At 40.9% G+C, this 24,997-nt stretch overlaps 1 protein-coding gene and 1 long non-coding RNA gene across 3 annotated transcripts in view; both read left to right on the top strand.

Annotated features, from left to right (window-relative positions):
• LOC114660439 (serine protease inhibitor Kazal-type 1-like) overlaps positions 1 to 24,997 on the top strand; it is an 821,621-nt gene that overhangs the window by 739,843 nt on the left and 56,781 nt on the right. The window lies entirely within an intron of this gene.
• Positions 8,838 to 21,645, top strand: LOC127529700 (uncharacterized). Its single transcript, XR_007936323.1, has 3 exons — positions 8,838 to 8,900; positions 12,489 to 12,614; positions 21,608 to 21,645. It is a non-coding gene; the product is annotated as an uncharacterized LOC127529700 (long non-coding RNA).

Raw genomic sequence — 24,997 nt, 5'->3', positions numbered from 1 at the left:
CCCGGGATTGGTTCCTGCCTTGCGCCCTGTGTTGTCTGGGATTGACTCAAGCAGACCCCCGTGACCCTGTGTTAGGATATAGCAGGTTGGAAAATGGATGGATGGATAATAATAATAATACCGGTAATAAAAATAATAATGACAGGAAGAGAAAGTAATGCATCTTAATCAATGTGATGATCCCAGATGCCAACAACATCCTAAGCAATCAGACAGAGATCATCAAATATAAAGACCTAGAGATCAAAATCAGACGCATGTAGACCATGAGGACAAGAGTGGCTCCAGTAGTGGTAGGAGCACTGAGAACCATCAAGACTGGGTTCCAAGAGCAGTTGGACAAACGTTTGTGTAGAGTCACCATGAAAGAAATCCAGAACATCACACTCCTTGACATGGCCTGCATTCTTCAATGAGTCCTCAGCTGAACAACAAGCTGAATTCAAATCCTGAGAGGTCTGGTTGACCTCCTGCCAAATGCACCAGCAAATCATAGAGTATTGAGATGAGGTTATATAAATAATAATAATAAAAATAATATTAATTATTGTTTACACACACACACACACACACACACATATGTGTATATATATATATATATATATATATATATATATATATATATATAATATATATTATTATTTCTTTGCATTTATATAGCGCTTTTCTCTCTACTCAAAGTGCTCAGCAATTGCAGGTTAAGGGCCTTGCTCGAGGGCCCAACAGAGCAGTGTCCCTTTTGGCATTTGCGGGATTCAAACCGGCAACCTTCCGATTGCTAGTACAGATCCCTAGCCTCAGAGCCACCACTCCGCCATATATATTGTAGTAAAAAGGCGCTATATTGCACCCGACCCAACACAGGCTCACACTGAGGCACATGTAAAAGCGCAAAGACATTTATTTTTCTTCACCTGTGGGGCATGTCTTCCCCGTGAACCCCACAGGCATTACACAGTCCCAAAGCACTCAAGACAAGACAAACACTCCTCTGGCACCACCACTCCTCCCGTCAAGCTTTGCCCTCCATCTCCCGACTCTGGCCCCCAAGTGGTGGCTGCTGGCCCCTTTTATAATTCACCCGGAAGTGCTCTCGGTGCTTGATTGGCTTGTTCTGGCTGCACTTCCAGGTGTGGTGCATACGTGGCCCACAGGGCCGCAGGAGTCCCAGCTACAGCACCCCCTGGTGGTGCCTGCGTAACCCAACAGGGCTGCATCCAACTCCAACTCCCATGAAGCCTTGTGGGAGCCCGAGGAACCTCTCCAACCCAGGGGGACGTCCATCTAGCGTCCAGGGGGAGGTATTGCACTGTCCAGGGCTGCTCTCCCTGAAGATACAGTGCAGGGGCATCCCAGCTGGGCATGGACGCCAGCCGTGTGCCACAATATATATATATAGTACTTTTCTCATGACTTAAAGTGCTTTACGCAGTGAGTGGGGAGCCACTACAACCACTTCTTATGTGAAGCACCCACCTGTATGATGAGATGGCAGCCATTTTTGTGCCAATACTGCTCACCACACAGTAGCTGTCAGGAGAGTAAGGGGTGAGCAAGATAACCACTTAGAGACAGGGGATGATTAGGGGAGCAGAATGACTAGGCCATGGTGGACACTTTATCCAGGACATCAGGATGCACCCACTTGTTATGAAGGATGCTCAGGGATCTTTTATGACCACAGAGAGTCCTCAATTTTATGTCTCATCTGAAGGACGGCACCATTTTTACAGCACGGTGTCCCTGTCACTGCACTGGGGCATTGGGATCCACACACAGACCACAGGGTAAGCGCCACCTGCTGGCCTCACCAACACCTCTTCCAGCAGCAACCCAAACTTTTCCAGGTTGGTCTCCCATCCAAGTAAAGGCCGGGCCTGAACAGGCTGAGCTTCAGGTGGATGACACCTTCTGAAGCACATGCATATAATGCTCTGAAAATGTTTTAAAGTTGTTTTTTAACACATACTGCAGACTGTCATAGAAATTTAGGGTTCATTTTAAGTTTTAACTACATTGATGGCAGTTGTTTTTGATTATCAACTATAATTAGCTCCTTCTGCTGTCAGGATAGTATCTCTACAACCCTGCATATGGATTAATAACCTTTGAGCAGGAATAAAAATAATAATAATAATTCAGAATAAGTACTAACTTACTGAAATAATTAAATGTCATATATAAACATTATTTCTGCCTCATTTAGTAAAATAATCTTGATCATGTTTTATTCAGGACAATGGTCTCAAGCGGTTTTTGCAAACTGAAATATTAGATGGAGAAAATCAGACTTACTGTGATTACTGTGAAGACAAAACTGATGCTGAGATGGTAAGTGTTCACTGGTGGTTGCCTTCAGAATACAAGAGAATTTAATACTACTTTATACTACATGAACTTACAGTGGATGCAGAAATTATTCAGACCTCTTGACTTTCTAATCACTTTGCTGTGTTGTAGATTCTGTTTGTAATGGATAAACATGTCATTTTTCTCCATCAGTTTACAGTTAACCTATAATGACAAAGTAAAAACATTTTAGAAATTTATTAAAAATCAAAAATTGCAATTCCTAATTCCTAAACCTATTCAGACCATTGCTGTGGCACTCCAGATTGTGCTCAGGTGCATCCTGTTAGCCTAAGCTGTCCTCCAGGTATGTCTAGAACTTGCTTGGAATCCATCTGTGAAAAACTGAATTGATTGAACATCCTTGTAGAGACAGACAGGTGTACCTGTGCATATTGTAGAAGGTCCCACAGTTCACACTGCATGTCAGGACAGGAAACAAGCCATGAAATCCTAGAAATTTGATTCTGTTCATCTGGACAAAGTTTTTAAGTGGGAGAAATATTTCGAGACTTATCCAAGTCTCTTCCTCAGTCTCAATTGACTGCAGGTTTCCCCAAGCCATGAAATCCAAGGAACTCTCTGTAGATCTCTGCAATCAAATTGCGGTGAGGAAGAAAACCAGGGCAAAAGGAATCAAACCATTTCTACAGATTTGAGTATTCATAGAATCACAGTGGCCACAAGAACTATGAAATGGAAAAGGTTTGGACTTAATAATAATTCTTTACATTTATATTGCACTTTTCTCACTACTCAAAGTGTTCTCCACACAGGGAGGACCAGGAAGCGAACCCACAATCTCCTTACTGCAAAGTAAGGCAGCACTACCACTGCTCCAGGGCTCTTTCTAGAGTTGGCCATCCAGCCAAACAGTAACCGGGCAAGAAGGGACTTGGTCAGGGAGGAGCTAAAGAATCCAATGGTCTGACAGAGTTTCAAAGGTCCTCTGCTGAGATGGAAAAACCAGTCAGAAGGACGACCATCTCGTAAACACTCCATCAATAAGGTGTTTATGGTAGAGTGGGCAGACAGAAGCTACTTTTAAGTAAAAGGCATATGACAACCTGCTTGGACTATGACAGCATGAGTAGAAACATTCTCTGGTCTGATTTGACATACAGTGCCCTCTATGGGAAAGACTTCAATCACTATGTGTGGTCAAGACCTCATCAGCTGTCTAATACCTTACCTATGGCGAAGCATGATGGTGGCAACCTCATGTTATGGGGAGATGGAAACTTGTCAAAACTGAAGGTTCACCTTTCATCGTAACAATAACCTGAAGCATACATCCAGGACATCACTGGAGTTGTTTTGGGAAAAGTCTATGCCCAGCCAAAGCCCAGGCTTAAACCCCATAGAATCCCATGAAAGATATGTGGAGAGACTTGAAGGCGGCAGTTTCTAGAAGCTTCCCCTCCAATCTAACAAACCTTCTTGAGAGGATCTGCCAGGAAGACTGGGATAATCTGCCCAAATCCATGTGCATAGAGGTGGTAGGGAGTTACCATGAAATCTGAAAAGTGCAAGTGCTGCCAAAGAGCTTTCAATAAAGTATTGAATAAAGGTTCTGGATACTTGTGTCAATGTGATTTTTGATTTTTAAACAATTTGCAAATATTTCTGTAAAAATTTTGTCACTTTGTCATTATGGTTTATTGAGTGTAGATAGACGGGCAAAAATTACACGTTTATCCATTCCATTGATGTCACTGGGATAAGATCGGTCCACAATGACCGAACTAAATTAAGTGAATTTGACCTAGTATTGGAATAAGCAGGTTAAGAAAATGAATAAATGACTTAATAATTGTAACACATTATGTTGTTGGGCAAACGAATCACAACACCCAATATCAAATACAAATTACTATTTGCTTTGTGGGCCAGTTAATAATAATCTTACTTGCTCAATTAAGGTTGGACTGGATTAAATGGATTGCCATCAAGTAATCTTTTTCTCACATTCCTTCCTTCTGTCAGTGATCTTTTCATCCTACCTTTCCATCTCTCTCAAAGCATAAATACTGTACATCTCTGCAATGATTCAGCTGTAGGCCTCCACTCAGGCTCACTTATGGTCAAGTCCTAGAATCGCATCTGTAGTTGGGGCAGCCCTTCTTTGGACGGTTATAGGGAAATCAGGCCGTACCGGCCTGTAACAGCTCCTACTGTCACTACACCTCATACGCCTGCTGAGTGTACATTGACGGACTTCAAAGACCTCTGGAATCCTGTCTTACAACCACTTCCGCTTTCTCTTTTAAAAGAGGAGTTTTCACAATCATAAACCATTTGCTTTGTGCCACGTCCAGAGATAATTTACTCTTGTGACTACCCGGGTGCATGCCAGCTCCCCAACAATCGACACAACAGACATGGGCACAAGTCCAGCACACACAAGGCTTTTATTAAAGCATGGGAAATACTTTCCTTTTTGGTTGCCCATATATGTACAGTACAGTAAGTACCAACACATCACTGCACTTTCTCCTTTGTCTCCATTATAGCCTCCTCTACTCCTCCTCAAGCAAGCATTGTCCTCTCTCTCCCGACTCTGGCTCCCCAAATGGAGTGAGGCAGGTCCTTTTATAGAGCACCCAGAAGTGCTCCAGATGTCTCGTGATCTCCTTCTGGCAGCACTTCCGGGTGAGGTGGCATTTCTAATAATTTTATTGATTTTATTGGAATCACACAACATTCCATAGGACATTTCTGCCATGAAGAGCTCTGCCATTCTTCATGTGCTCCCTGGTGGTGAGCACGGGCTCCAACAGAACTGAGCATACAGTAATATGCCTCGATTTCATTTAGACAGTAGACGCATCGGGTGAATCTCATTTCACTGTATGATGTCACCTCTATTTAGGCTGTCAAATTGCATCTGCTGTCTTTAGGCCTGTAAATATTTGTTAATAATTTTTACTTGGGAATGTTTGTTTCAGGCGGCACGGTGGCGCAGTGGGTAGTGCTGCTGCCTCACAGTTAGGAGTCCCGGGTCCTCCCTGTGTGGAGTTTGCATGTTCTCCCCGTGTTTGCGTGGGTTTCCTCCCACAGTCCAAAGACATGCTGATTCTAAATTGTCCCGGGGGTGTGTGTATGCGTGCCCTGTGGTGGGCTGGCGCCCTACCCGGGGTTTGATTCCTGCCTTGCACCCTGTGTTGGCTGGGATTGGCTCCAGCAGACCCCCGTGACCCTGTAGTTAGGATGTAGCAGGTTGGATAATGGATGGATGGATGTTTGTTTAACATTTATTTCTTAAAATAAAAGTTAATGTGCCTCTAGTGTCTGCATTGTGCAAGAAGTGCAATTGCATTAAGTGAAGAACCCATCGATGTGCATCACTCCTTCTTCTTCTTTCAGCTGCTCCTGTTAGGGGTTGCCACAGCAGATCGTATTTTTTCATATCGTCCTGTCTTCTGCAACTTGCTCTGTTACACCCATCACCTGCATGTCCCCTCTCACCATATCCATAAATCTTCTTTCAGGCCTTCGTCTTTTCCTCTTCCCTGGCATCTCTAACCTTAGCATCCTTTTCCCAATATACCCAGCATCTCTCCTCTGCACATGTCCAAACCAATGCAATCTCACCTCTCTGTCTTTGTCTCCCAACCTGCCCACTTGAGCTGACCCTCTAATGTCCTCATTTCTAATCCTGTCCATCCTTGTCAAACCCAATGCAAATCTTAACATCTTTAATTTTGCCACCTAGAGCTCTGTCTCCTGTTTTCTGGTCAGTGCCACCATCTCCAGCCCATATAACATAGCTGGTCTCACTGCCGTCCTGTAGACCTTCCCTTTCACTCTTGCTGATATCTGTCTGTCACAAATCACTCCTGACACTCTTCTGCACCCATTCCACCCTGCCTGCACTCTCTTTTTCACTTCTCTTCCACAATTCCCTTTACTCTGAATTGTTGATCCCAAGTATTTAAACTCCTCCACCTTCGCCAACTCTACTCCCTGTATCCTCACCATTCCTCTGACCTCCCTTTCATTCATTCATCCTCACCTTCATTCCTCTCCTCTCATATCTCCATCTCTCCAGGGTCTCCTTGACCTTTTCCCTACTATCGCTACAGATCACAATGTCATCAGCAAACATCATACTCCATGGGGACTCCTGTCTAATCTCATCTGTCAACCTGTCCATCACCATTGCAAATAAGAAAGGGCTCAGAGCCGATCCCTGATTTAATCCTACCTCCATCACTCCTACCACAGTCCTCACTACTGTATGAAACCACACTGCTGCTCACTAATCATCATCTCACTTCTTAACCGAGCTTCCACTACTCTTTCCCATAACTTCATGCTGTGGCTCATCAGTTTTATCCCCCTGTAGTTACTGCAGTCCTGCACATCCCCCTTATTCTTAAATATCGGCCCACCAGTACACTTCTTCTCCACTCCTCAGGAATCCTCTCACTTTCCAAGATTCCATTAAACAATCTGGTTAAAACGTCCACTGCCATCTCTCCTGCAATGTAAGATTAGGGGTTTGATCGTCAGACACAAAGGGCATTTGGTCTTATCAACTTAGTATACAGTCAATTTAATTGACTTGATCACAAGTGAATCTCCATTTTACATATTCAACTGATATCTGATGGAGTGAAAAAGGGGCTCAAAGGCTGACTCAGGTGCTAGGATTCATCTAATTACATGGTACTTGGATGAGTAGTTTTGTGCAAACTTGTGTACATGTGTGAATTCATGTTTATACTGAGCTTAATTACTAATAGAAATTTCTCCCATAATGCACAGTATTTCCTATAGTTAGATAACATTCATACATCGTGTAAACCACTCCAGTATTCTCTTGGTATCTCACTAAGGCCACCATTTCCAAAGTCTCTTGGTAAAGTTGTTTTTGTCCACAGCAGTGTTCACATCTAATTAAAAGAACTGGACTATGAGGATAATCATGCCAGAGTTTGAAAAAACTGGTTCAGACTCACTAGGTGTGAAAATGCCTTTAGTCACTCACTTTACAAGGAAGGACTCATAACTGCTGCCTAATGATCAGAAGTTATTCTAACCCCTTGCTAGACCTCATTTGAATTACTGGATGAGGTATACCTAGTGTCTGTTGGGCTGTCTACCTCCATGAGCATTACATGTTTCCAGCCCAAGTCCTGAAGCCCTGCTAATATGGTCCACCATCTGGTGGCACTCTTTGCCTTCCCACACTACCTCATGCATTCATCAGCATGTTTCTTCATCCTACCCTGAACCAAAGTTCAGCTCGTGACTGAGCAGACAGACAATGACTCAGTGATAAATTTCGGGGCACCAGCCAGGTATTTAATGAACAAAAGAAACAAAGTGTGCTGTGTGGTGCAACAGAAAAGACAGCTGACCAAAAAACAGCACAAACAACAGGCTGTCTGCCTGGAGGGCATTGCTAAAGGTAGCATAGGAGCTTTGTTCGTTTCAAGAACTTGGTCAAGAATGAGATGCCACCTTCCTGGGGCCAACTGCTTTTATAAGGATCAGGGCCCGCTCTTGGCACCATGGGCAGGGTTAGGTGCTCCCACTGGGTGTTTACTCGGAGCCACAGTTTGTAAGAAAAGAGACAATGTGGTATCACTTACCTTAGCTGAGCCAGGAAGATGATCTCCAGGCACACATCAGAGACAAACTGTAGTTCACCTTTGTTCTTGGCAACCTCTGTAGGGGAATATTCTGATCCCTGGTTCACTTCAGCACTTGTACACAAAAGTCTCTTCAGACTCCAGAACTTTAATTAACAAAGATGTCTTAGGAAAATAAAGCTGATAACAAGTTATTCTAATATAAATAGCTTCATATATGGTACATTATTAATAATAATAATTCTTTGCATTTATATAGTGCTTTTCTCACTACTCAAAGCGTTCAGCAATTGTAGGTAAGGGCCTTGCTTAAGGGCCCAACAGAGCAGAGTCCCTATTGGCATTTACGGGATTTGAACCAGCAACCTTCCGATTGCCAGTGAAGATCCCTAGCCTCACAGCCACCACTCCACTCATCCTGTCTTAGGTTACATAGGGAGATGCTGTTGCCTTCCTTCTGAAGGTCAAAGGTGCACACTAGAATGATTTTATTGTACTTAGAGCAGTTAGATAAAGGGTAATATAACTGAAAAGCTTAATGAGCTGAAAGTGTTACATAAAAGGTTTCCACTACACCTCTACACTACACCCAGTGAGGCAGTCCCCCAAAATATACTGCATGTGTGACTTCATATGTGAAACTAATGCTGAAGTTGAACATCTCTTTTCTTCTGATTGTTCCTTTTTCTTCTAGAGATGCAGTTTTAAAACGCTGCCTCAGATTCTTACTCTTCAGCTCAACAGATTTAAGTTTGACTGGATTGAGATGTGCCATGTTAAAAATCACTCTGCAGTGGAGATCCCAGAGACACTGAAGTTCACTAAGGTTTCTTTTTTCTGAATAATTAATTCAATATCATTCTTTTTATGAGAGTAAGTTGTTTGTAAAGTCAACTCATTTTCTTTGGACAGGTTGAAACTGAATGGCAGGTCACAACAGACTCAAAACAGGTACAGCAATTTCATTTACTTTTATGAGTTCCATCAGCAAAGTCAATGTTACATTGCAGATTTTGTGAACCCAAGCATCTCTGAAGGCTTCATACTGTCCCCATGTTTATTACAGAGTTGTGCAATATCAGATTTTTATATCAATTTCTTAAGTGTACTTTTATTGTACAGTAGAGCCCAGCATGCTATGCACTAATTGTAAGTATATAATGAAGAAAAGAACTGTAGCAAACAAAAAAGATAATGTGGAAACATGAACTGAGAAACATCATATAAGATATCAAAAATGTACTTTTATGTTGGGTGTCTTTAAGTCAAAGTTCCAACTGCCCTTGGTCATCTGCATTCTGTATGCAGACAATGACAAACTCATTTGGATATCAGTCCATCATATGTGATGACATAAGACACTCCAAGTCAGATTGAGAGCCAACACAAACACAGTGAAGTGTGTTGCTTTTCCAGAAGAATGAGGACTGGTTCCTGCTATATCAGATGCTTGTAGCCCAGAATTGGATTAAGCAGAGGATTTATCAAGCATGAATGGAACTAACCAAGTTCATTAGTAGATTAGTCCGCTCTTGCCCCCTGACCTTCACACACACACACACACAGGTCCGATCCACTCAGGTATGCATGTGTGATGCATACACTGCTCATCACCCTTTACTATTCCACATACAGGCTCACTAGCTACAGTGTGAACACCAAACAAGTGTCCCTGGACATTCTAGACCTAAGTCCCCAAGAATAAACTAGACACTTAAAGGCTGACACACCTTCACATTGTCCCCAGATATAACCCAGACCTAAGGCTGACACACCTGTACTCCCAAGAATAACTTAGAAATATGGAGGTGGATACATCTTAACTAATACCACTTGCAAACCAAAAATGTGTAACTCACACTGTGTGTCTCCCTCAGCCTGCTAACCCTGTGTGAGAGAAAATGACATCTCCCTACACCAGGTGCCCTGTATCTACTTAATTGCTTCAATCAATCAAGATGTACAGACAAAGTATGGAAATGTAAAATCAAAGCTGCATTTATTAAAATAGAATAATAACAACAAAAACAAATGAATTTCTTGTATAGTGTAAAACCACACAAGGAAGGTCTCAATGGGCTTATTAAAGCCTGTTTTTGACAGCCCCTTCAGCCTTGACTACCTAAAATGACAAGAAATAAAATTCCCCCAAAAAAATGTTGTAGGAAAAAATTGGAATAAATCTTGGGAAGGGCAATTCAGAGAGAGACCCCCTCCCAAGTAGGCTGGGTGTGCAGTGGGTGTCAAAAAATGGGGTCAATACAACACACAAAACAGAATACAGAATAGTCCTCTTCACAAAGCTTGATAGCCAATCTATCATGACAACCTAAGAAATGCAACACAACAGTGCAAACGACTTTGTTTGTACGGCACTCCTCCCCAAGTGATCAAGCGACAACTTTCAAGGCATAGATGAGAAAGATACCACTCATTACCTATGGACAAGATACAGATTTGTTCACATAAAGTAGTTGAAGCAGAAGCCTTGAGAATCTTAAAGAAGGATCTGGATGAGATTTTCGGACAGCTTAGCTATCAGCTTAACAAACAGACTTGATGGACTGAATGGTCTTTTGTAATTTGTCAAATTTCTTATGTTCTTATGTTCTGTGTTCTAATCAGTGTAGGTTTTACAGGCACGACCAGCTGTGAGGAGACCCTGGTGAAGACCCAGGGCTTGCTGGGAGGATTATATCTTCCAGATGGCCTGGGAACACCTTGGGATCCCGCAGTATGAGTTAGCAAGTTTGGCTGGGGAAAAGGGCGCATGACTGTTGCCCCCAGTGACCTGACTTCAGATAAGCAGTGGAAATGAATGAATGAGTGAATGAATACCTTCTGTGCCAAACTCCAGTCTTAATCATTATTTCCAGTTCTCATCATTATTATTATTAATCAGTTCTCATCTTAAAAATGTGTAGTCAATTTTATGCATGCTTAGCTTATTTTTCCATGCAACCACTCATTGATGTGTTTTACACTAACTGTGTGATTGTAAGGGATTAAACCACTTGATGATACTGTTATATAAATTTGTGTGTCATCTGAATATTTATGGTAAGAAAAATATTGTATTTTTCCATAATCTGAGCAAGGGAGAGCATATAGATGCTAAATAGAAGAGGTCCAAGAATGGAACCTTGTGGAAGGCCACATTTGATTTTTGTTTGCTTAGATTCATAATTAGCAAGTCAAGTTGGGGAGCATGCACTGGTACAGTGCGTTGCTGCACCCACCACACGACAAAACAACTCAGGATCCCGGTTGGCAACCTCCCAGACAGACACGCGGTTCAGTCCCACCCTCCGGAAATGACCCTCTATCTGACGCAGCCAGGTGTTACGTGGGCGACCCCTTGGCCTGGTCCAGCCACTCGGGTCCCCAACAATGAGAATCTTACGAGTTGGATCACCCTCGGGGAAACGCGCCACATGGCAGTAGTGCCGTAACTGACGCTCCCTCACAATGCAGGTCATGTGCCTCATTCAGGACTCCATGAGCAACACAAAGTCAAACCAGCGGGACCCAAGGATTTTCCGAAGAGACACACATGAAGGAGTCCAGTCTTCATTTCAGGTCACTGGATAGTGTCCGTGTCTCAAAACCATATAGCAAGACAGGAAGCACCAGGACTCTTCTTCTTCTTCTTCTTCTTCTTCTTCTTCTTCTTCTTCTTCTTCTTCTGCTTCCGGCTACTCCCGTTAGGGGTTGCCACAGTGGATCTCTATATCTATAATTAGCAATTGATCAAAAAAAGACCCTATTTTGCAAGTGTGATTCGAACCAATTATCAATTCTGTATCAGTCACTCCCACCCAGTTTTTCAGTTTGTCTAGTAATACCTTACAGTCAACTGCATCAAATAGTTGCATACAGGGTCATGGGAATCTGGAACAAACTATAGTGTCATGGAGTTGGAAGTGAGTATCTTGAAACCTTTAGAATATCTGGATAAGGTGTTAGTTAATGCAAAAATCTTGATGGACCGAATGGTCTCCCTTATGTTTGTCAGTTTTATTATTAAACAATTTTAAAAATGTCTGTACAAGTAAACCTTAGTTGACTATGGTGAGAAGATGGATGGTTTGCTCTAACAACACAGTTTCATCCAAATGAGAACAGCAGAGTACAGAAGAGTCAATTAGATTAGATCATTTTAGATGAGATTAGAGATCTTTATTCAATAAAATAGAGAAGCATTGTATTTTAAAGTAACATATGAATGTGCCTCATGATGGAGCTTCATGTGGAGACTGAAGGGAGAGTCTCAAAACTGAGTCTTCAGATTAAAGAGAAGGCTGGGCTCTGAGGGTTGTCTGGTGTCTGGCGATTTGTTCTGAATGGATTCCTGCAGACTCCAAAGAGAAACAACACAAAAATACTACAGTAAGTCGATGTGTGTGACATTTTTTCTATTCTACCTTGTGTTGTTAGGGTAAACTCTTGAAGTGATAGCTGGAACAAAGATGGGATGAAGAAATCGTGAATCACTGCTGATGAGAAGATAACTAATTCATTTTTTTTCTCTCTTTTCAGAACTCTGTTGTCTATGAGCTTTTTGCAATATTTTATCATTTCGGGAGCTACAGAGGGGGTCATTACACAGCTGATGTCAGATTACCTAAAACAGAAGACTGGCACAGCTTTGATGATTCTTATGTGGTAAGCTATATTTTTGTCACAACATTTCAGTGTCCTTGTTCGTATTATAGTGGTTGTACATTGAACTTCTGATACTGAGGATTTACTTTTCATGAAGACACCAGTCAAACATTATTTTTAATAGATGAGTGAATAAGGAATACCATTTGTACCAAAGTGAAACAAAACATGGCACTTATGACCTAATCATATGGAAAGTTCAGTGATAATATATAAATAAGTGAATACATTGTGAGAAAAAACTCATAATTAAATTAAAGTCATCTAATTGTTATGAAATACAATGTCATCATTTTATTTTGGCAAAAAAGTGCCACTTAATAACTGATGGTTTTATTTCAAAATGGCTGTGATTTTAAAGACTTTATAATTTTCTCTGTAAAGAATACATTTGGTATTTTTGATTTCTTCACAAACATGGTACATTGTATCTGTATTTGCCACATGAAACTATGTTCTTGCCCACTCGGGTGCTTTACAATGGACGGTATGGGGTATAATTTGATTGAGTAAGCCCTCATGTAGATATGGACGTAAATTAAAACAAAACCAATTTTGTGGCATTTGCTGTGATTTGGTCTGTCGAGAGGAAACCTTACTTAGGGGGGGTGAAAGGTTATTGTGCAGGAAGGCTAAGAGCTGAGCTATAACACGCAGCTGGTCTACCTTTAAAATGGCTGAATCTCATAATATTGGTATATTTTGTTCAAAAATGGCTCGTATACAGTGGCAGACATACATTTTTGGTGCCCTGAAGTTTGATGCTTGAACTGTGATGGAGGCCTCTTTGCATCCATCAATGTGTTCTGGGTAACCACTGTTATCTTCTTCAATGGAGTTGTCCCATGACAGATCAGCATAAATTAAAAAAAAAAAATAATAACCATTACATCTCAGATTTTGATTAAAAGTGATGTTATGGATTATTGTATTTCATATGTTAAACTCACTGGTGTGGATACAAATTTCCTATGCGTTCTATCTTTGGGTACATGAAAATCAAAGTCACTTCTGGGGTCCCTCTTTGATTAGGGGCTCTGAAGCTCAAGCTTCATTAGTTAAATAGATCTGGCCCTGCATGTATAAACTATTTTACAATGTGTGTTTAATCGTAAGACACAAAACAGTAATCGACAACTATTTTGGCTTGAAAAATTGATGTATGTGCTAAGTTGTTAGATAGATAGATGAAAGGCACTACATAATAGATAGATAGATAGATAGATAGATAGATAGATAGATAGATAGATAGATAGATAGATAGATAGATAGATAGATAGATAGATAGATAGATAGATGAAAGGCACTATATGATAGATAGATAGATAGATAGATAGATAGATAGATAGATAGATAGATAGATAGATAGATGAAAGGCACTATATAATAGATAGATAGATAGATGAAAGGCACTATATAATAGATAGATAGATAGATAGATAGATAGATAGATAGATAGATAGATAGATAGATAGATAGATAGATAGATAGATAGATAGATGAAAGGCACTATATAATAGATAGATAGATAGATAGATAGACGAAAGGCACTATATAATAGATAGATAGATAGATAGATAGATAGATAGATAGATAGATAGATAGACGAAAGGCACTATATAATAGATAGATAGATAGATAGATAGACGAAAGGCACTATATGATAGATAGATAGATAGATAGACGAAAGGCACTATATAATAGATAGATAGATAGATAGATAGACGAAAGGCACTATATGATAGATAGATAGATAGATAGATAGATAGATAGATAGATAGATAGATAGATAGATAGATAGATGAAAGGCACTATATAATAGATCGATAGATAGATGAAAGGCACTATATAATAGATAGATAGATAGAAAGAACTTTATTTGTCCCTAGGGGTAAATCTGGCTTTTTACAGAAGCTCTTTAAATAAATAAATACATAAACAATAAATAAATAAATAATATGACTAAGAATTACTAATAAGGAAGAAAATTAAAAAGAAAGACAAACCTCTGCCCTGGCAGTCCCAGTTGCAGTGAGGCATTTTGCAGTTGTATTACTGTTAGTATAAATGCCCCCGTCATGTTTCTTAACACACTTTTGCTGAATGATTCATTGTCTGAAAGTCCATTGTTGGTGTGTCACAGAGAGACAATGTGTGGCATTGTTCATAATGGTTTTAATTTCTCTCCTTTGCTGTGACCTTGAAGGGGTCCAGAGTGTTTCCCATAACTGAGTCTGCCCTTTAAATTAGCTTGTTGATTTGGTGGGCCTCTCTTGAAGTGATGTTACCAGCCCAGCACACCACTCTAGCCGTTACAGAGTTGTAGAAGTTGTGAAGGATATCATTGCCCACATTAAATTAATTATGCTTTTCCTTTGTAGACTGCCTTATAAAGCACCAGTGCAAGCTTGATATTTTTTTTAATTTATAGAAAGCAATAAACTTTAGAACACAGTTTTGTTTGACAAATATACCATGTTTGTGAAGAAATAACATTGACTTGACAGGTTCCAAACAATGGGGGCCTTATGTATAAACGGTGCGTACACACAAAAATGTTGCATACGCCCGTTTCCTCATACACTTCAAGATGTATAAAAACCAAACTTGGTGTAAAGCCACACACATTTTCATGGCAGGGTCCCCCCTTGCGTTTGCAAGTTTTTGCTCAGTTTGCAAACTGGCGGCATCCAGCATCAAAGCAGGGCTACTGTTTCTGCGTTGTTTACCTTTCTTTTCCATATCTGCATTCATGATGCAGAGTTTAATAAAATACACAGAAATTAATTGCATATCGTTTACAAATTTAATTCAGTTGATGATAATCATTCTGTAACAATATAATGGTGCATGGAATGGCCAAACTATTCCAACTGTCACGGCTGCTTTAGCGTTGTTAAAAGATATCACAAATGGAAGAATTAGAAGAGTGCGCCTTGTATTTAGAGATGATGATGACTGTCTACTAAGTCAATTTTGATTTCTATGAGATCTTTTCTTGGCGCTGTGTGTGCGGAACAACATTTGGAACAGCAAACTTTGAGGAATTGTACTCTACCTGCTCCTTTGAAAGTTTTGTCCACCCTCAGGTTTTCAGCCACAGGAGCTTTTCAACGTGAACTTGGTGACCGATCGGATATTTCACAAGCATCACTGAGTCATACCATGCCAGCTATATAGGATGGTATTATTTGCCTGTCATCTAGATATATAATATTTCCTTGCACTGTGGTTGAATTGGTTAATTCAGCTTGCCACACTTAATGAACGGATATTTAAGATATAAAATTCCAACACAATTATGCTCCATCTAGCACCATTCATCCACATCTGTCAGATTTCTTTACATGTAATATTCATTTATATTTGGTGTTGGGTGTTTTTCTCTTTAAATTGTTTATTCAACACAGTCCACATTTTTAAGAGAAATCCTTTATTTGTGCCTGTTCCTAATTTGCTTATTCCAATGCAATGTCATAAATGTAATAAGGGAAATCTGGTAACCATCAACCTTTATCCACACACACGACTTTCTAGTATATATCTTTAAATTATGATTTTGCAAAAATCATAAAAAGGATTTTGCAGACTTTTTCTACATGGCCCCTCCATTTCAGGGCACCATAATGTTTAGGACAATTGGCGTCTCAGGTGTTTTTGATCCCACAGGTGGGTCTCATTGCTTCACAAGATACCTTGGCTTTCTTCTTTCATTTGGAGTCTGTAGCTGCCATTGTTCAACATGAGAACAAGAGCTGTTACCATGAAAGTCAAGGAACCCATTGTGGAGCTAAAACACAAAAATAAAACCTCTGGAGGCATCGATAAAAAAACTTTTGGATAATCTAATCAACTGTCTGGAATATCATGAAGAAGAAGGAATGCACTGGTGAGCTCAGTAATCACACAGGGACTGCTAGGCCAAGGCAGTCATCCACTGCTGAGGACAGAAGAATCCCCACTCAGGTAAAGATAAAGCCCCCAACGTCTGTGCAACAGATCAGAAACAGACTTCAGGGGACCGATGTGTGTGTGCCCGAGATGACTATCAGCAGATGGCTTCATGAACAGAAATACAGAGACCACACTGCAAGATGGAAACCATAAAAACAGGATGGCCAGATTATAGTTTGTGAAAAAGGAGTTCAAATAGCCTGCAGAATTCTGGGAAAAGGTCATGTCGACAGACAAGACAAAGATGAACCTCATCAGAGTGATGGCGAGACCAGAATGCCGAGACAACATGGAACTGCCCGTGATCCAAAGCAGACCACCTCAGCTGTTAAACATAGCGGTGCTTGGGGGTGTTATGGCTTGGGCATGTATGGCTTCATTGATGATGGAACTGTTGACAGCACAATGAATACTGAGATGTTAACGAGACATCTGATCTGCTCGAGTTAAAGTGAATGCCCCCAAACTCAGACGGCACTTCATGCTAAAATAAGATAATGAGCCAGACATACTGCTGAGGCTACACAGGACTTTATCAAAGCTAAAAAATGGAAAATTCTGGAATAGCCAAGCCAGTCACCTGATTTCAATCCAATTGAGCAGGCCTCCATATGCTGAAGAGAAAACTTAAGACGATAAGCCCTCCGAAGCAAGTAGGAGCTGAAGATGGCTACATTAGAGGCTTGGCAGAGCAACACCAGAGAAGACCCTCAACAACTAGTGGTGTCTGTGAATCGCAGACTCCAAGCAGTCATTGCATGTGAGGGACATGCGACAAAGTCCTAAATATGACCAAGGCTTTACCAGACCTGCCATTGCTGTGTGCCAAACATTATGGTGCCCTGAAATGGGGGGGGGGGGAATGTGTAGAAAAAGTGTTGTGTTACCAAAATGACTGCAAAAACACTTAAATGAAAGTCTGCCGTGTGCACTTTAATCACAATGTCTGAACTGTTTGATTTGTTATTTTAAACTGTGGAGCAGATCAAGGAGAAATGGGTCTTTATCCCAAACATTATGCAGGGCACACTAACTGATGAGTGAAACAATGCAAATGAAATTGAATTTGTATAAGAATTTAGCAATCCGCCTTGCAAAAAAAAATTGCAAAACAAATTGTGTTTTACAATCAGCAAAATTTACACCATTATCGTTGTGAACTAAATAAACCAGAGACAATATAAAGTTGTGGTCTGATGGATGCTCTGTTTAATGTCCGGAAAAAAAAATGAAGAAAATAAGGTGCAAATAACCACAAAGCAAGCAATTTGGAGAAATCTTCATCAGGTTTAGGATAAGCTGCCTTGAGGTCTGACCCCATAGGTGTCTTGATTCAAACTTGAATGCCAGCCTTTGGTCAATTTATATGGGCATGCAGGGAGAAGAGGCCATTCTCCTGGATGTGATGTCAGATATGTTCCAACTGGTGTTCTTCCATTCTAAAGCAGGAAACAGCAGAGCAATTAGTTCCTTTATCAACTCTTAATCTTCCTGCTATATTTCCTCATGTGAGAACCTGTTTGACACTCCTGAGACTCATGTGTCTGACACCATACAGTATATATTTTCGTCTCATCTACAACAATTTTCTCTAAGTGCAGAAACAATATTCTGGTGCAGACCACTTACCTGCTGGCACTTCTCCACTGCTAAAATCCATTTATTAGCTGGATGGGTGGCTGTTACTGGACAGATCCCGATTTGGAGAAAATGAAGTAGATGGTGTTACCTCTCATTTGGAAGGAGCAGAAGGCAGGCAGTGTGTAAGGCAGACGAGAGCCCATGGAGCTGCACAGAAGAAGTGCAGAAGGTGCAGCAGTATTAAAGGGTAGTCAAGGAAAGAAGCAGCAGATTTCAGCCATGAAATAACTTATATTGACCAACAGAGAGGTATTTTCACCTGAGACAGGAGGATAAATTTGCACCCCTATGTATATACAGTGGGGCAAAAAAGTATTTAGTCAGCCACCAATTGTGCAGGTTCTCCCACTTAAAAAGATGAGAGAGGCCTGTAATTTTCATCATAGGTATACCTCAACTATCCATCCATCCATTTTCCAACCCGCTGAATCCGAACACAGGGTCACGGGGGTCTGCTGGAGCCAATCCCAGCCAACACAGGGCACAAGGCAGGAACCAAGCCTGGGCAGGGTGCCAACCCACCACAGGACACACACAAACACACCCACACACCAAGCACACACTAGGGCCAATTTAGAATCGCCAATCCACCTAACCTGCATGTCTTTGGACTGTGGGAGGAAACCCACGCAGACACGGGGAGAACATGCAAACTCCACACAGGGAGGACCCGGGAAGCGAACCCAGGTCCCCAGATCTCCCAACTGCGAGGCAGCAGCGCTACCCACTGCGCCACCGTGCCGCATACCTCAACTATGAGAGACAAAATGAGAAAAAAAAAAATCCAGAAAATCACATTGCCTGATTTTTGAAGAATTTATTTGCAACTTATGGTGGAAAAAAAGTATTTGGTCAATAACAAAAGTTCATCTCAATACTTTGTTATATACCCTTTGTTGGCAATGACAGAGGTCAAACGTTTTCTGTAAGTCTTCACAAGGTTTTCATACACTGTTGCTGGTATTTTGGCCCATTCCTCCATGCAGATCTCCTCTATGGCTGTGATGTTTTGGGGCTGTCGCTGGGCAACACGGACTTTCAACTCCCTCCAAGGATTTTCTATGGGGTTGAGATCTGGAGACTGGCTAGGCCACCCCAGGACATTGAAATGCTTCTTACGAAGCCACTCCTTCGTTACCCGGGCGGTGTATTTGGGATCATTGTCACGCTGAAAGACCCAGCCACGTTTCATCTTCAATGCCCTTGCTGATGGAAGGAGGTTTTCACTCAAAATCTGACGATACATGGCCCCATTCATTCTTTCCTTTACACGGATCAGTTGTCCTGGTCCCTTTGCAGAAAAACAGCCCCAAAGCATGATGTTTCCACCCCCATGCTTTACAGTAGGTATGGTGTTCTTTGGATGCAACTCACAACGAGTAGAGTTTTTACCAAAAAGTTCTATTTTGGTTTCATCTGACCATATGACATTCTCCCAATCCTCTTGTGGATCATCCAAATGCTGTCTAGCAAACTTCAGACGGGCCTGCACATGTACTGGCTTAAGCAGGGGGACACGTCTGGCACTGCAGGATTTGAGTCCCTGGCGGCGTAGTGTGTTACTGATGGTAGCCTTTGTTACTTTGGTCCCAGCTCTCTGCAGGTCATTCACTAGGTCCCCCCGTGTGGTTCTGGGATTTCTGTTCACCGTTCCTGTGATCATTTTGACCCCACGGGGTGAGATCTTGCGTGGAGCCCCAGATCGAGGGAGATTATCAGTGGTCTTGTATGTCTTCCATTTTCTAATAATTGCTCCCACAGTTGATTTCTTCACACCAAGCTGCTTACCTATTGCAGATTCAGTCTTCCCAGCCTGGTGCAGGTCTACAATTTTGTTTCTGGTGTCCTTTGACAGCTCTTTGGACTTGGCCATAGTGGAGTTTGGAGTGTGACTGTTTGAGGTTGTGGACAGGTGTCTTTTATATTGATAACGAGTTCAAACAGGTGCCATTAATACAGGTGACGAGTAGAGGACAGAGGAGCCTCTTACAGAAGAAGTTACAGGTCTGTGAGAGACAGAAATCTTGCTTGTTTGTAGGTGACCAAATACTTATTTTCCACCATTATTTGCAAATAAATTCATTATTTGCAATGTGATTTTCTGGATTTTTTTTCTCATTTTGTCTCTCACAGTTGACGTATACCTATGATGAAAATTACAGGCCTCTCTCATCTTTTTAAGTGAGAGAACTTGCACAATTGGTGGCTGACTAAATACTTTTTTGCCCCACTATAGTTGGGCGGCACGATGGATCGCAGTTGGGAGATCTGGGTTTGCTTCCCGGGTCCTCCCTGCGTGGAGTTTGCATGTTCTCCCCGTGTCTGTGTGGGTTTCCTCCAGGTACTCCGGTTTCCTCCCACAGTCCAAAGACATGCAGGTTAGGTGCATTGGCAATTCTAAATTGTCCCTAGTGTGTGCTTGGTGAGTGTGTGCGTGCCCTGCCTGGGGTTTGTTTCCTGCCTTGCGCCCTGTGTTGGCTGGGATTGGCTCCAGCAGACCCCCGTGACCCTGTAGATAGAATATAGCAGGTTGGATGGATGGATGGATGGATGTATATAGTTTTTTATTACTAATACCACTGGGTTTTCTTGACGCAATTAGTTCATCTGAGAAGAATTATATATTTATTTTTTTCACTTCTGATTATATTACAAATAAAAATGGAAAATAATATTGCAATCATAATATAATGTAACATACAATGAAACATTTTTACAGATTTATATAATAGAGAACCTACCTTAAGTTTAACGCATTTAAAATAATACCTTCTGCTCGCTGTCATACTAGCACACTGCACAAATAATGCACATTAACGTACATAGTAACGACAAGTTTTGGCATGCTCGTACTATACCGCTTTCTAGGGCGTAATCATACAAGTAAACGAGTGTATCGAGCGAGAGCGTCCGATGCAAATCGTCCGTTTGCTTAAGGTATTTGACAAACATTGCAACATACATTTGGCGTTTTTCTTTTTTATTTTGCAATTTATTAATTTTCATTTTTCATCAATTTGGCACCCTTTCCCATTGTTTACCCGAGGCAAATGCCTCGTTTGCCTAACCCTTGTCCCGGCTCTGTTGAACAATATTTCTTGCTTTCCACGCCAAACAACTTTAAAAATCCCAAAAAGAACTCATTTGAATGAATTTACCTTTGCTAAAATACACAAAAATTAAATTCTAGGGGCAATCGCGGGAAATCTTATGAGAAATAAAAGTCTGCTGTTTCACTCCACACTAATCGTATTGTTATTAGCAGTTAAATATTTAACTTTGTTAACTCTGCTAAGCACTCCATGAACCCTCTGTTGAGAATACTAAAAGTCATCAACTTGAATTTGGCATATAAAGAACTGCTCATTCCAATTTGTTTAACATATTTTTTTTTTCAGAACTTGAAGAATAACAATACAAATCAACATAAGGAAGGGTAAATATTTTTGTTTTTTCTTTGTATACATAAAAATTGTAATTTGATGATTTGTATTTTTTACTGTAGAATAGCAAAACACGCTGCTTTGAAAACAAAAAGAAACATCACCTATTTCAGAAAATTGTTATTAATGTGTGTTTTCTTGTACTGCTTTTATCATATTCAAGACTTTATAGTTACACAAGTCCAGGACTTTGTAAGTGTGCAGCAGCCATACCACATACACTTCAGAACAGGTCATCCACCTGAAGCTAAGCGTTTTCATGTAACAGATGTCTAAAGTACTCATTTTAGTTATTTGGAGCCTCACCAAATCCTGATAATATTCAATTTGTTGTATGCTTTCCTGTTATATTTCCCTGCTCTGTTTACTGTGTTATGTTAGGTCATCAGTGTGAGGCTTCCCCTGTGTTTAGGGATTCCCGGACATTTTTCATTCCCGCATTCCTGGGAATGAAACTGCTGTAATTCCCGGGAAAACAGGAACAGCCAAGCTCGCATATATAGCGTGTAAAAGTGCAGCTCATGAATGCCAGGACAGGGCAGAGTTCATTGACGTCTGTGCTGTTGACAGCTGTGAACAGCAACCTGAAATTGCAATGCGTCAGTCTATTGCATCCGCATTATTTGTGCCAAGAAACTTGCCATCACAGAATGATGACAAGAAACTGGATGCATCAGTAAAAGCTGAAATGGCGGTGTTTCAGAGCAACGGCAAGCGCGGGCATTGTTTAGAACAAGTGTATCAGTATCTGATGACTGTGCCACCTACTTCAGTGGAGGCAGAGCGTGCTTTCTCAGCGGCTGGTGTACTCTGCACGAAGGTGTGCTCTTGCCTGGAAGAACGCACGCTCGACACGTTGTGCTTTCTACACTCTTATTACCACAACTAAAGATACATGTACTTAAATGACAGCATGAACTGCTTGTAGATAAGGTTAGTCTTTTATTTGTGTCAACATATTGCAGTAGTTTTATTAAAAATAAGTGTCGGTCGTTCTAAAACCATTCACATGTGAGATGCCTGTGCACTATGTCATCCTCGGGAGCCCGGGATTCCTGGGAATGACATGTGGGATTCCTGAATTCCCGCTAGTAGTGCTAGCGTGATGGAGCAGCCCTGGGCTGTGGATGGGGAACTGGTAAACCCGCATTCACTTGTGTGGGGTTCAGACAATTTTCTTACTAGCACCCTGGCATTCGTAATTAAGGCACCTGTGCCCAAACCATGTACAAGAGAAGTCTGAGCAGGTTAGAGGAGGAGAAATGCAGGAATAAGAGAGGCAGAATCGGGTGCAAGAGCCAGTGTGTATAGTGTAGTGGCAGGCAGTCAGTGGCCATACAAGGGAGCAACAGGAATGGTGATCCCTGTGTGAATCATCCCTGTTAAACATTACAGAGGAGTGGGGAATTAGCTGATAAGCTCCTAGGGCGAGGAGCATGCAAGATCTTCGAAGGTCTGGCTCCTAGCATTCCAGTGGTGACCACATGAGGTGTCTGAGGTACAGTCAAAGTGAGGGACCGTCGCTGTCAGCATCTCCAGCTGGCTGCAAGATTTACTGGGTGAGCTAGGGAAATGGATGGTTGGCAGGAAAGTAAATATAAGAAAGGGAACCCAAAGTCTGCATGGTATCATTCATGGATTTTATTTGTTGGAAACAACCTATTATGAGATTTTTACCTTCACTTATGAATTTGTTTATATCTTGTATGTCTACTCATTTATTAGGAAGCACTGCACTTTGGTTTTCATAAAACACTGGGCATTTTTTGTACCTACCTCTTGTTATGATGTGTTGTTATTGCTCAGCAAATCCCCCTCCGAAACAAGAAACAGCACAAGACTATAGTCAGAATCACAGAACCCTTCATATAGAAACTATAGACTAGTTCATGCTTTATTGTGAGTGTGAAGCTGATCTTTATTGCTTAAAAACAGCAGGTGGCTATGACTGAATCATCAAAACTTAACTTTCAGTTAAGTTCTGTGTGTCTGATTCTAAATTGTTTCATTTTTGTCAGATCTCGCACTGCGTATGTTGTCATGTACAGAGAACGTGACACAGGTAGGTGACATATCTTTTGAATTTGACTGAAAGAGAAAACTCTCTCTTGTTATGTTATAGCAGATTCTTGAATATGCCGTATGTGTGCCATCCTTTCAACAATTTGCTTAAACCACATAAGAAGCTTTAATTGAAGACCAAATGTTTGGTAGTTAAGGGCAAATGCAGATTCCATCCAATGACATGTCCTGTCACTTCCACCCTCAACTGAATGAGCTGGTTAGATAATAGACAGGCACTGCCATCTCAGTACAGCCATGAGCCAGCCTTTAGCTTGGTGGGCTTCATGCTCATTGTGTAGGCCAGGCCTGGAAAGTCCAGGAGCAGCACATGTGCCAGCTGCAGAGGCCTCCTGTGGTTATTCAGTTCAATTCAGCTTAGTATTGAATGTTCATCACACAGTACAAGCTCAGAGCACTTCCATATGTTACCAGCTGTAATGTTATGATGGAAATAATTATACCATAAGAGTACATCATTTAAATCCTGTAAAATGAAGAAAAGAAACAGATAAAGAGTTGAGGCACCACAGGTGACCCTGTTTAATTTCCAGTGGTGAAAAAGAGTAGCAAAAAATGCATATAAGCATCTCTAGTAACATATTGGCTGTTCCAGTTGGGTGAAAGTGTGCTTCTACATACATTATGACAAAGTGACAGCATGTTTTCAGAAAGATTTACAAATTTCTTTAAAATCAAAAACTAAAATATGCCTGTTAGGATTTCTATTTGTCTCTCATTATTTGCCTGAGGTGTGTCCTGAAATATTTATGTTTAGCTAGCGATTATTTAACCCAAGGATTTTGGATCTGACCTTAATTTTTCTCCAGAAATTGTTAATGAAATTGTTAACGAAAAGTTAACATCTTAGTTAGTCCTCTTTACACCTGGGGGTGTAAACGTTAACATTTAACATTATACAAAGTTATTGTCTGTTTTTTCACCTGCATTATTATCATTCTTTAATTTAATATTATTTATTGTATCATTATGCTGCTGCTGGAAAATGTGAATTTCCCATTGGGATTAATAAAGTATCTATCTATCTTTCTATCTATCTATCTATCTATCTATCTATCTATCTATCTATCTATCTATTATATAGTGCCTTTCATTCTATCATATAGTGCCTTTCATTCTATCATATAGTGCCTATCTATCTATCTATCTATCTATCTATCTATCTATCTATCTATCTATCTATCTATCTATCTATTTATCTATCTATCTATCTATCTATCTATTATATAGTGCCTTTCATTCTATCATATAGTGCCTTTCTAT

Source organism: Erpetoichthys calabaricus, chromosome 11 (genome assembly GCF_900747795.2).
Source record: "Erpetoichthys calabaricus chromosome 11, fErpCal1.3, whole genome shotgun sequence".
In the NCBI taxonomy this organism is placed as follows: Eukaryota; Metazoa; Chordata; class Cladistia; order Polypteriformes; family Polypteridae; genus Erpetoichthys; species Erpetoichthys calabaricus.
The sequence above is the reverse complement of the archived record's forward strand: the minus strand, read 5'-3'. Positions and strand labels throughout refer to the sequence as shown.